Genomic DNA, 13,234 nt, shown 5'->3' with positions numbered 1-13,234 from the left:
TTTTAAAGTATAGTTTCCTATCTTTGGTTTTATGTCTTCCTTTCTTCTGTTTAACTTTTTATGTGAGCATTAAGTTAGAAAAAATAAAATCCTGTGTGCTAGAATTTTTGGTGTTAAATATTTTAGCATAAGTTATTCCATAATACTAAAATGTTAGCTTGATCTGAGCTGAGAGCCATATGACACTCATTTCATTTATTGGGATGACTTGGACCTTGTGAAGTTGAGTTTGAGTGGGCTTTTCTCCTGCTAAACATCCAAAGGGAAAGTAAAAATTATACCCAACTGGATTTTCTAAACATCAAAATCAAAAGATTGTCTCTTCTATGGAACCACATGAATACAGTAATACCTTTTACCTTGGTATTTGAAAGAATTACCTTAAGCAATTATTCATAAAGACTACCACTGTATAGAACAGAGAGGAAAGCAGTATATTTTTGATGTTTTGAGTATTTTTTTAATATCTGCTAGATAGAAAATACTCTTTCCTTGTATTGAAAGTAAGTTACTGGAATCAAATAAATCTCTAATGAGGTTGCAGGGAGTACAAAGAACTATGTTAAACAAGAGTACAGGAGGTGTAATGTCATTAACTAGTCATGACTTACTTCTTCCCCTCTCCGACACAATTAACCAGTCAGTCTGCATTCCATTCCAAATGATCTAGGGAACCTCCTTGGATGATTTTGACCTACCATTAAAGACAGTATATTTGCACTTATTTCTAATGCCACTTGTGTGTGGCTACGTGCATATATGTGTGTTTGTGTGATTGTGTTTATAGTAAATGTACAGTTTGATAGGTTTACCATTCTAAGTATATCTTGCTCAGTGATTTGTCTCATGAAGAGAAATATGAAAATAACAAAACAGATAATGTCCTAAAATTCTGCTCTGGTAATTCTAAACTTTAGATGCCTAAGCATCAGGGAGAGGAGATTGTTTAATATGCAGTTTTAAGGGCACCCACCCCAGACAGTGATGCAGTCTGTGGAAGGGTCCAGAATACTACTCCTTAAGAGGAGCATTGCCTGTGATTCTGATGTGGGTGATCAGCTTAGCACCATCCTGAGAGAGATAAATACTCCTCTAGGCTAGTGCTTTTCAAATTTTAATGCACATCTGGATAACTTGAAGGTTTTGCTCAAATACAGGTTCTTATTCTGTAGGTCTGGGTGAGACCTAAGATTATGTATTTCAGTTTCCTGATGCTTACACTGCTGGTCCATGGACCACACTGAGTGGCCAGGCTCTACCTTTGGCCTTGGGAACTACTGTATTAAGAAAAAAAAAAGTCTCTACTACAAAAGCAGTGTGATTGTTAGTTGGATGTTGATTTGGCAAGTGGTTGAGTCAAGGCCAGGCCAGGCAGGACATGCTCAATTACTTTTTAAGTATCAATGAGAATATTCCCAGAAATATTAAGGGTAAAGTAAATTCAAATTTTCTAATAAAATTAAAAATAAATACAATACACACAGACACACACACTCACCTTAGAAAGTACCAACTTACTTGAAGCTCATAGGTAATTATTCAAAGCTCATGATTAATAATGAATCATGAATAGTGTTGAAATAAATGTTGTCACTGTGCAACTCAACACCACAGTTGGAAGCAGATTCCGGGCCCTTCCATGTCATTCTGCTAACCTCCCCACTTGCTCTAGAGCTGGCAATATGAAACAAAGCATGAATCCCCTGGGAGGTCTTAGTCATTTAGAAAGATGCTTTTGCTTTTGGCATATGATTTCCTAATTTTCAGAATTTCACCGTGATGTTAAATTTGGATACCTGAACTGATGCCAGGCTATGAAATATTCAGGATCAGAACAGTCAGACTTGAGCTATGGATGAAGATATTGAAGAGAAGTGGGTTCTCTGAGATTGCAAGGAATCTTTGGTTGCTTTTTCTGTCTGTAGGTGGGAGTTACGGGTGTGAATTAGGGGAAACCCCTGGTCTCATTCTGAAGTCAGTGGTTGGACTCTCTCATAGTGATTTTGAAGAGGCTAAGAAGCTCTGGAGTAACTTCTTAAATGCTTAAACGTAACCTCCGCATTTTTTATGCACTGGTAGCTCTGTTTCCTTGGTAAATGCTGTGAGCCATCCATTAAGGAGACGAGGAAAGTCTGCTTCATCCCTAGACATAAGCTGCCTTGAAGTGGCTATTTTTAAAAGCATTTTAAGTGAAAATTCTATTTCTCACTCTGAGTGCAGGAAGCTCCTCTGGATTGGAGACATAGACATCATTTTTCCTTAAAGCTTGTATTGATAATAATTTCACAAAATATTTTATTTATTTATTTTTGTTTGTTTGCACTGAAGATTGAACCCAGTGTTGTTCTACCACTGAATTACATCCCCAGTCCTTTGTTGTTTAATTTGTGAATGGGTCCTACTAATTTGCTGACACTGGCCTCCAACTTGCAATCTTCCTGTCTTAGCTTTCTTAGTCCCTGGGATTACAGGCCTGGCTCATGCAAAATATATTCATAAGAAAGAAGGAGAAAATGAGAGAGCATCTCAAAGTGGGTCCAACAAACTGTACTAGAGGATAAATTTAGAGATCACTGAAAAGATGGAGCTTTGGAATAATTAACCAATTATGTAAGCTGGACTTTAAACAAGACTGATTCATTTAAACCCTTATCAAATATAATATTTACTATAATCACAAACATTAAGTTAGAGTTTGTAACATATCAGGTTCTGTTCCCAAACACTTGGTACATATTAACTCATATGATACAAGAATCTTATGAGTCAATATTATTATCTTTATTTTACAAATGAGGAAATTAGGCAAATATAGTAACTTGGCCAGATATATGCAGCTGAAAAGGATCTATTGGCTAGAGGTCAGGGACTGGGGTATGAAACCTGTGCTTGTCCACTCAGGAAAATAGTTCTTGTATGACCGTTCAACAATTAAGTTATTTTACTACTTTCTATCTTTGCAGAGATGCCATGCTCGATAGACGTCAGTATTTTTTTTTTCTTTTTCTTTTTTTCTTTTTTAGTGCTGGGGATGGAACCCAGGGCTTCACTCGTGGTAGGCAGATAACTACCACTGAGCTACATCTGCAGTCCCATGATGGTTGGTTTTAACCACTGTACTATCCTGCCAGGGATCTTCCTCATTAGGGTACTGCCCTTTTCCCTCAATTAAAGAATAGGTAAACTAAACCAAGGTTCTCATTAGATACAATCTATTCTCACCTTGCAAAAGATTGCTGTACTGAAAAATATTACAAAAGTTGGGAAAAAGGAAGATGTTGAGGACTTAACAAGCTCAGGAACAGAGCTTGTTAGCAGATCTACATATCTTTCATAGACTGTTGGCCTTGTCAGCCGTGGACATGGGCCCCCAAACTTGAAAATTGTTACATATATGCCTTGAAGTGTTGGGAAGGTCTAATTACAAGATTAGCTATGAGCAGAAAAATGCACGTGTGGGCATGCGTGAACACACACACATTCATGCATACACACACATTTGATATTAATTCTTTAGGAACGGATCTATTTTTTTCAAAGAAGCTCCTATTACCATAGAAAAAAAAGGAATACATTTCAAAGAAATGAGGGATTGTTTTGACACATACCCTATCCAGAGAGAACAATTTAGGCTGAGAAGGGCTTATTAGGAAAGCTCATCGATGCAAAGGAGGAGGAGAACACAGGGGAGATAAGAATAGCGATATGGCTGAAGGGAAGGTCTTGGAACTCTAAGTCAAGAACACCTAAAGTTTGGTCTTGATTGTGTCAGGAATTCTGTGAAACTGGAAGGAAGTTGTTTAACCTTTCTGGTGAACAGTTTTTATATTTATAAAAAAATAAAAATTAAAAAAAAGAAGAACTGCATGAGATTCAGCTCAGCACTTAATGGGTTATTCTATGATGTGGGAAAAGGCAAGACAAAGACAATGGAAAAAAAATTGCCTCCCTCAAATCTTCCAAGCACTCCATCTGCCTTATTTATATATTGAGCCACTAGCAAGTTTTTGGCATTCTATATGCAAAAGGAGTATGGGTTTTCCATCTCATTGGTTCTATAATTCTTTCCTTGAATACTGTAAGTAATTTTACAAATTATAGTTTTGTGATAAGTCTCATTTCAGAAAGGAAATGAAAACTTTAATGTGTGAAAAGCAACTAGGACTGAAAATTTATACATTTACTCATTGCTTCACCTATCCATTTATTTAATTAATTTGTTTATTAAGCACGTACTACATTCCAGGCATATGCTAATTCCTGGAATTAGTGGTAAATAAAAGAAAAATAGTCCTTGACTTCTTGGAGCCAATAATGTAAACAAACAAACAAAGAACACAAACCAATAAAACAATGAACCTACTCTTGATAAAAGTAATTATTGATAGTGAAAAGAAGAATCAAGGAAGCAAGAAGGTTATGAGAGTATACAAGAGGGTTGAGGAGAGGTATATATATCTAATTAGATTTCACCTGAAAATCTCCTCTTAGTGACATTTGTGCTGAGCTTTGAGAAGTAAGAGTTTAGTCCTGGGAAGTTTAGAAAAAGTGTGACAGACTGAAAGAGTGTATATGTGGAGATTCTAAAGCACAAATGAGTCAGGACTGCTTGGAATAATCGAGAAGTATGCAAAGGAAGCGCTGGGGGGAGCAGTCCCTCTAGATGTAAGCCAAGAGGATGCATTGTTCATACGGTATTTGAAGACCAATAAAACTGACTAAAAGTTGATTTGCTTTTTAAGATCACCATGTCCCAATGATTCTCAACAATGCCAGTTTAGAATATCAGTTTAACAGCACCCTCCCACTGTTTAGCAGGAAATCCTGGTTTCCACAAGCCTTGAGAGTGCTAGGAGCTGAAGTTATAGAGGTCTTCAGGGACAGATCATTCAGGTCTTGAGGGCCATGATGGATGATTTTGACTTAATTCTAAACAGAATGGAAAGCAATAAAAGGATGTTAAGAAAGGGAATAACATGATCCTGTTAATGTTCACAAAGCACTCGCTGTCAGCAGTGGGGGAATAAATTGACAGGATGCAAGAGAAGGTATGGGAACCTGAAAGGAAGCTGTTGTGGTAGTCGGTGTGGTGTGATGGTGGTGGTGATGGTAAAGATCAGTGTAGTAGACTGTGGACAAATTTTTGGCTGGTTTGGAGAAGCGGAGTGAATGAAAGTTATTAACTAAAGTTGATACCCATGATTCTGTCCTAGACTAGCCAGGTGATGGTGGTGCTAATGAGAGGGTCAGAGGGACTAATGAGTTTCAGAGTTCTATTTGGACATATTACTTCCCTGATGGGGATGCAGCATGGATACAGGAATGGAGCTCCAAGGAGAGGCTGGGTAAGAGGTAATCATTTTGGAGTTATATGCATATATATGTAAAGCCATAGAAACAGATGGGTTCAGGTAGAGAGAATACGGAGACAGCCAAGGATCCCCAGATCATTATAGAAAGGTTTGGTTCTGCAAGAGAAGTAAGGAAATATTATAGGAAAAACTCCCTCGAACATCTTTTGACCTTGTAACACTCAATAAACATAAACATCTTCAGTCAAATGGTAGATTTTTTTTTAAAATTCTGGAAATGAAAACTTGTTGGAGTCTGTAAACAAGTCAAAATAACACCTGGCATTTTGCCAGGGGAATGTTAGAGTTCGTAAACAAGTCTGGATGGTGCCTGGCAAAATGCCAGAGGGAGTGGTTTGAGAAGTAACAAAAGCAAGCCATTAAGTGTGGAGATTCCTGATTGGTTGACTGATGTATCTAGTTTATGTTAATTAGATAAGCTGTGTGGAATGTATAAATACTGCTCCTGTCCTGCAATAAACAGCTCCTACTCCTGCTGTATCAATGTACACAAGTAATTCGTCACCCCCCGGTTATTTTGCTGCAGCCGGACTGTGGCAAAAACTTAATAATATTCAACTTCTACACATGAGGTTAACTAATTGGTTAACCAAATGTGGTAAATGAGGAGAAACTTGAGTTTCTTAAGTCCTGTAATAAAAGGACAGGACAGGACAGGACACAACGGTTTGTGTTCCAGAAGTTTCACTTCTGTCTCTAAGAGCCTCAAGCAGGAATGTACAATAGTTTAAAAGCTGACCTCTGAGGTCAGAAAGCCTAGTTTTCAAATTCCAGCCCCACCAATTTCAAGGAGGAAAGCAAGAAGAATAACTCCCCCAAATCTTGCCCATTAATAAGGAGGAAATCACTTTATTTTACATTTTATAAGATAAACTTTATTTCATAGCTGTTTGCATATGTATATTAGAATAATCATTTTCAACTAAATAAATTGAAAGTTTTCTTTTTCCAACTGAAGAAATTCCATTTGGCTTTTAAAATGACAAGATTATTTGAGATGCATTAAGGTGTCACAGAAATTTTTTACTTTTAAAATAAAGATTTCATAGAGTCTGTCCAAATTATAATTATTTTAATTAAAAGTCTGTACTGTTTACTTAGTTGTATGAATACTTGTTAGTGCCTAGCTCCCCTCATCTTAAAGCTATTAAGTTTAGAAACTCCTTTTCTTGGAAAACCTCTGAAAAAGAGATGAGTGGGAAGTATTTACTATTTGGGAATTCAGAAAATACTGCAGCAAAATGCTTCACATGCTTATTAACTGGGAAGTCTCAAAACTGAATCACTAAACTTAAAGCAGATCATGTCAAAACTCAACTGAGGTTCTCATCAAACAGAATAAGATTCAAAGTCTTTACCATGATCTACAAGGCCTATGTTCTTTGGTCCCCAAAGCATTTTCAATGTCCTACCACTCTCCTTGCCCTTGCATCCACATTGACCTCTTTTGTAGTTCTAGGGAAATGCAATCCAGGTCCTATGTCAAGATCTTAACAATTAAGTTCTCTTTGGGAGGTTTCCCTTCCCTGAGAGCTACTTGACTCTGTCCACTTAAAACATCACAGATCTTTGCTTAAATCTCACCTAAGATCTAAGATGGGTCTTGAAAGAAAAGTGACCACAACACTCAGAGCGACCAAGAGAGCTTTATTGCAGCAGTGCAACAGAGGAGAAAAGAGAGAAAGAGAAAGAGAGAGAGAAAGAGCGAGAGGAAGCACGTGCAAGAGGAAGTGCGCGCAAGAGAGAAAGACAGAGAAAGCAAGAGAGAGAGCAAGAGAGAGAGGGGCCCTGCAGGAGGGAGTTTTTATAGCCCAAATCTAATGAGGTCTCTGGGTCTGCAAGCTGCCTTGTTGGCACAAGGGGGGTTAAGTGTTCGGCCTTGAGCCGGGGCTTGGGTGTTTGGGCTTGAAGCAAATAGTTGATAAAGAGCCAGACACAGGGTTTGAGTTGTCAGGTCATCCTGCAGCTAACTTTATTTGGCATGCCCTGCAGACAGCTTACTCAGCCTGTCCTGCACCTAACAGGTCTTATTTTTCTCTATGTATCTATTCTTTTATAAAGCATTATCAAGTATTATAATTTTAAATTATCAAGTATTGTAATTTGAAATTTTTTTTCTGGTTTGTTAGGTCAAGCTATTATGATTTTTATGATTTCTAGTATGGTAGCTGCTATTGATGAAGGTATATTGATACCTTCACTGTTTTAAATGTCAGTTTAATAAACATGTATCTACCTTGTAGAAAATAAAAGAGTGGATTATGTAGAAGTTATAAGAATGTGAAAACTAAAATATTTGTTTCTCTCCAAAGAATTTACCTAATCATAAAGCCAGACACAAAATTATCCCAATCAATCACCCTTGGGAGAAATTCTTGAATATAGGCAATTCCTAATTTACAACAGCTCAGTTTTCATGCTTTTGTGGCCAAAATTATTTTAAATAGACTTCAAAGTAATAACCAAAACTCATTTGTGACACCAAAATAATCCAACTAATTCTAGCACCAATGTCCATACCCTTTTCTGGCTAATTGATATCACTAAAAACAGATTTCCTCTGAGGCTCAGGCAAAATTTGGGGGAAAGCTTTACTTTCAGAGATGTCCATACTGGTATAAGCAGTTCAGCTATTTCTAGATGATTAAAATAATATCAAATATTTTCCCAGATTTTATTTATTTCTATTAGACTTGGAGCAAGTTAAAATATGATTATGTTAAATAACATACAGGTAATTGTGAACATGCTGTGTGGCTTATGCTACCATAGACATTTCTTAAATTTTAGTGCCTGGAAAAGTGAAATGGAAACATATGGTTAGAATAAAGGCACAAAAAGTTGTTCCTAAAATTTCAAGTTTCCAGATTTTTGAATGCTCCTTAGTTAATATGATTTTAAGAGTTTCAATGTTATGTTATGGCTTTACTTCCGTTATGGGGCCTTATTTCTTTTACCTTTGCAGAGATTCTCAATCCTCACTATGCATCAGAATCACCCAGGGAACTTTCAAATACCACCAATGACTTCACCTTATTCCTACAAATTCTGATTTAATTGGTTAGTTGTAAGGCCTGGGCCATGTCTTAAAATGCCCTACACTTAGCCATGGTTGATAATCAGAGAGAAAAACACCGACAACTAGTAATATATCACATGATATATTACTTTAAAAACCTCAACCCTTCTCTAACCTCAGTTCTCAGCCAGGTCAGGTGGATTTGTGCACCAATCAATAAATAATTTTTATTCATATTCATGCTCACCACTACAGAAGTCTAACTTTAGGATAGTTGTAATCCCGTTAGGTAGATTAAACTTAAACCACTGGAAAAAGTCCAATGAGCTACTTGAGGTTCTATATACTACCTACTTTCTGTTAGTAGGTGAGATTAAAGAGAATTCTTGAAGATGAGCTGGGCCAGATAGCATAGTTTGAAAGGCAGAATAGTTGCAAGCAAGGAGTCCAATGGTAGGAGTGAGGAGACTGGCCTGATCAGACCTGTAAGATCATGTGTAAAGGCGATAGTTTGTGCACAGTTGGCCCACCGAAAAAAACAGAAAAACATCATGGACACCTCCCCCTCTAGGAAATGAGGAATATTCCCAATTTCATTAATGATCAGTGCAATTTAACAAGATGATGTGATAGGGAGTGCCTTGGACTGGGGGATGATCACTTTAGATTGAATGGTCATGAAAAACCTCTCTGAGGAGGTGACACGTGGGCTGATACCTAATCTGACCTAGCAGAAAGCCAGCAATGTATCTCCCAAGTAAGTACAACACCCGAGGACAGAAGTAAACATGGAAGAACTGGAATGCTGTGAGGCAGAGGGAGAGTATAGATGAGGTTGAAGAGAAAAATCAAATTGTGAGTGCGGTGTATTAATTCTGTGTTGGTTCAAAGGTTGTGCAGAGCACAGCTGTAGGAGCCACATTCACAGGTTAGCCCATGAGAACTCTTGCATGCTAGGTAAAAACTCCTGCTCTTCAGTCTTTTCCTCACCCACTAGTCTATTTCCTCAGCGTCTTTACTGATAGATGGTCTTGGCCAGGTGTTGTCATGCCCTCCCTCATTGTGGTCATTTCCCTTTACTCTATGCCCACCATAACCATTTTTTTTTTGACCATGGTTCAATTTCTTGATATCTTCGACATCTATTGTTGCTGGTGACACTTTCTCTACCTTCCAGCTTCTGTCAACCACCCTCCAGGACCCCCTTCCACCTTTCTGAAGCACGCTTTGCCCTTTCCTTCTGTCTCCTGACGTCATTCTTTATGACCTTAATATTCACAAACCTTCTCCTTTTCAACCTCTGTCTCCAAATAAGCACTCATTCCCTTTCCACACAGCTATTATTCTTGACTTCTCATCCCTGGACAAATTGACATCTCTCATCATAACTTTTTTTTTTCCAAGCAGAAAAAACTTTATTTCTATCAAATTGAAAAGTATCAATCTTCAAGCAAGATAACCAAAATGATAATAAACAGAATATGAAATATAAAACAGATCACAGGATTAGGTACTTTTAAGCGCACACACCCAAATCAAGATGTTATCAGTCATCATAGGGTTCTTTTTCTCAATTTCTGATAGAAATGAAAAAGTAAAGTGCAGCTCTTTTTGATGTTACTGGTTTCATCTTTCAACTTTCAGCTCTTAGTGTCAGAGGCTCATTTTAGAGTTCTTTTGCTTAATTCAAGATAGAAATCATGAAGGGACAAAGCGATGTCATTTGAGGGAGGCTTTATTGGGTTCAAGCAAGGGAGAACTTGAGGTAGGGTCTCCAAACTGCTCCAGACAGGCGGAGCAAAGCTTATACCGCCAAAAAGAGGGCGGGCTTGCACAGGCGCAATGGGCTTCTGCAAAACTCTTGAGGACGGCTGCACCCATCTCGTCAGTTCTTTGCTTTCAGCGCCGAGGTTTGCACACCGCCAACAGTGGTTAGGTACTTCAGCATTTCGCTTGCTAAAGAGGTGGAGGTGTTTTATACCGCCAGCCCAGTGAGGTCATATATTGGTCAAGTTCAAGCCTATTTATTGTTTGTGTGGAGGTTGAGGGAAAGCTTGGGGGAGGAGTCAGCATCTCCTGAACTTGGTCAGCCGTGGAAACTTCTTTTTGAAAGCTGCTCTTTAGGCAGGAAACCTTGGTGGATGCAATAAGGGCCTTCCCTGCCCTGTCTCAAAGATGGCCAACACCTGTCACACTGAGGTAAAGCACTCTGACTAAAGGCAAACACACCCTGTAATTTCACAGAACAATAAACCAGAAAGACAGGTGGTCCCTGGGTTAGAAAACAGACTTGAACTTGAGAGGGATCACAGTGAAATGTTGTAATTCAACAATTTCCCCCCTGAGATCTGTTCATCTTAAAAACAGGAATATGTGAAAATCTGTAGTATAGATTCCCATAGAAGTAGAAAATCTCTTAAGCCCCATTATTCCTTGGAGCTTACATGAAGGCAGAATTTTAATTTTTTTCCCTTTATTATTCTCTAAATTGTGAATACAAAGTAGTTTGTTCCCCAGGGAGCATCTCCAGGGTGGGTTGTTCCTTTGAAGTTTCAAACAGGAAATCTTTTATTTAGCAAATGACACTGTCCTAGAATGAACTAATTGTTACCAGAGGAAGGAATTCATCTGCATACCATCTTTGTTCTTTTGGAAATGTTTTACCCTGTTTCTTTCATACCCTACCCCCATCAAATTAAGAAATATCCTGAAGCATATGGATAATGATATTTATTCTGGCAAGAATTGTGCAGATTTCTACAAGAAAGATAAGTATGACACTTATGACAATTCTTAATTTTAATGCATTTCCATAGATGCAGGAAGCAGATTTTTTGTTCATAGTTGAAATACAGCTCCATGGTTTCCCAACATTTAACCAGACTGGGTCAGTTAGATATAGAAAGGATTGATAACTTATGACCAGAGCACATTCTCATATTTAAGTCTCCATTACTGGGGCCTTCACCAAATAGACCAGAGAGTTAATAAAACCGTAGGAGGATAGAGAGAAAGCCACTCATACTGTGAACAGGAGACCTTCTTTATTTCCTGCCTGACAAATCATCTGCAGCAAGAAAAGACACTGCCTGTTATATTAAAGGTAAATAAATGAAATTCACGGGGTGTACATGAATGCCTGCTGAGGTTCCATAATCCAGCAGCGTATACATGAGACACACGCCCTTTGTATACCCAGTGTGCAGTTGCCACCATAACACACTGATTGTCATTCCTAGTCTCATGATCAAAGCAAACATTCCAGGAGCAAATATATTGTTTCACCTAGTCATGAGGATGGGGAACACTAACCAGGGAGAGGTATTAAAAAGGCTCTTTGGAATATCCTGATGAATCCCTAGAGGTATATGAAAGAAAGCATATGTTTAAATAAACAGGAGTTTTTCAGTTTTAAAACATAAGAAGACCAGATAATTGAAATAATATTATTACACTGTTATACTGGGTAATTCTTGAAGATTTAATTAGGCAATGTGTTTAATGCACTTAGTATGGGAGAACTACCTAGAGTGACTATACCTTAACACATTTGAAAATATATAGTCTTTATGATTTAAACAAAGATCCCCAGCAGGCTAAAACCATTCAAATAACTAAAATCAGGTTGTGATGAATTAAAATTTATAAAGACCTTATTTATGGATTTGCACAGGCATCTTTCTACCCATCTCAGCATTTAGTGTTGCAGGAAAAAAACACAGCAGTACCTCTAAGAATTCTTTCTCACTAAAGGCTAGTTATTCTTTCCCCTTCCCTACCAAACATAGGGATATGACCAGGGTGACACTGGAGTTAACTTGAGCTTGGCTGCTGGAAAGTGGCAGAGGAGAGATCCTTGGGGAAAGAAGACAAGACAGGAAGCAGATCTCCCTAGACTATGGACACAGTTGTTGCATGACAAGCAGATGGTGGGACAAAGTGGGAATCCGGCATTCAGAACCATGAAAATGCATAATATATATAGGCAACAGTATAATAGTCAAGAGTTGTCCTTTGTTAGATGCTTGACTACTATTTCATTCCCTGCTATCACTTTCCCAAGGATTAGTTTATCATCAAGATCTGCTTGCAGGTATGAGCCAGGGAATGATTTGCTTTGATCTCAAGGTAGAAAAGGGAGTAGGTTTTGAATATCTCCAAGAAGCCCAGGCCTATGGGCAGGCACTATGGTTAAGGATGCCTCAATGAGATTGGCTCCTCCACAGAGTATTGTGGGCTAAGTTCCTTCTATTTATAGATAAGGACTTTGGGAGGAGAAACAAAGGCTCATACTCTCTTCCAGTAGCTTCCTTTACTTAAACAAAGGATGGAAATAGGAACAGTTTCACACACTTTAGTGAACTTCGCTATTCTTGACAGGAGGCCACAAGCAGAACTCAGCAGTGTCAGTGCCCTGGGTTGTTTGGAGTAAGACACAGATATCTAACATTCAGGAAAAAACTCATGCTTCTCAGTCTGGAAAACCTGTACTTGAATCCTACCTGCAGTGTTCATTGGTGACAGGAGCCCAGACAAGATGCTTCACATCTCAGTATAAGTTAATTTCTTTATTTATCTCATATGATGCTAGAAAGATTGGTTGAAATGTTAATAAAGGTCCTAAAATTATTTTCACCCAGTAGGCCTTGAATAAATGGCATCTATCATAAGTCAGTCTCTGTGTTGGAGGATAAACACAGCAACATTATCAATGTCCAAATAAGTGGAAAGCAAACTCAATTAAGAGCTGGGTAGAATCACAGAATGTAAAGTTAAATCAGAATCTTAGAGATCATCCAAACTTGTTTTATTTATTTTAATTTCACATTATTTACTTTAATGT

The 13,234-nt window shown here is 38.0% G+C and overlaps 1 protein-coding gene across 1 annotated transcript in view; it reads left to right on the top strand.

Moving 5' to 3' along the window:
• The window catches only part of Ankrd22 (ankyrin repeat domain 22), a 35,622-nt gene that overhangs the window by 345 nt on the left and 22,043 nt on the right, over positions 1-13,234 (top strand). The window lies entirely within an intron of this gene.

The sequence above is a fragment of the Marmota monax genome, unplaced genomic scaffold, assembly GCF_021218885.2.
Source record: "Marmota monax isolate L192 unplaced genomic scaffold, Marmota_monax_Labrador192_F-V1.1 WCK01_AAM20220418_F8-fsc00166, whole genome shotgun sequence".
In the NCBI taxonomy this organism is placed as follows: Eukaryota; Metazoa; Chordata; class Mammalia; order Rodentia; family Sciuridae; genus Marmota; species Marmota monax.
This window is presented reverse-complemented; position numbering and strand designations above follow the sequence as displayed.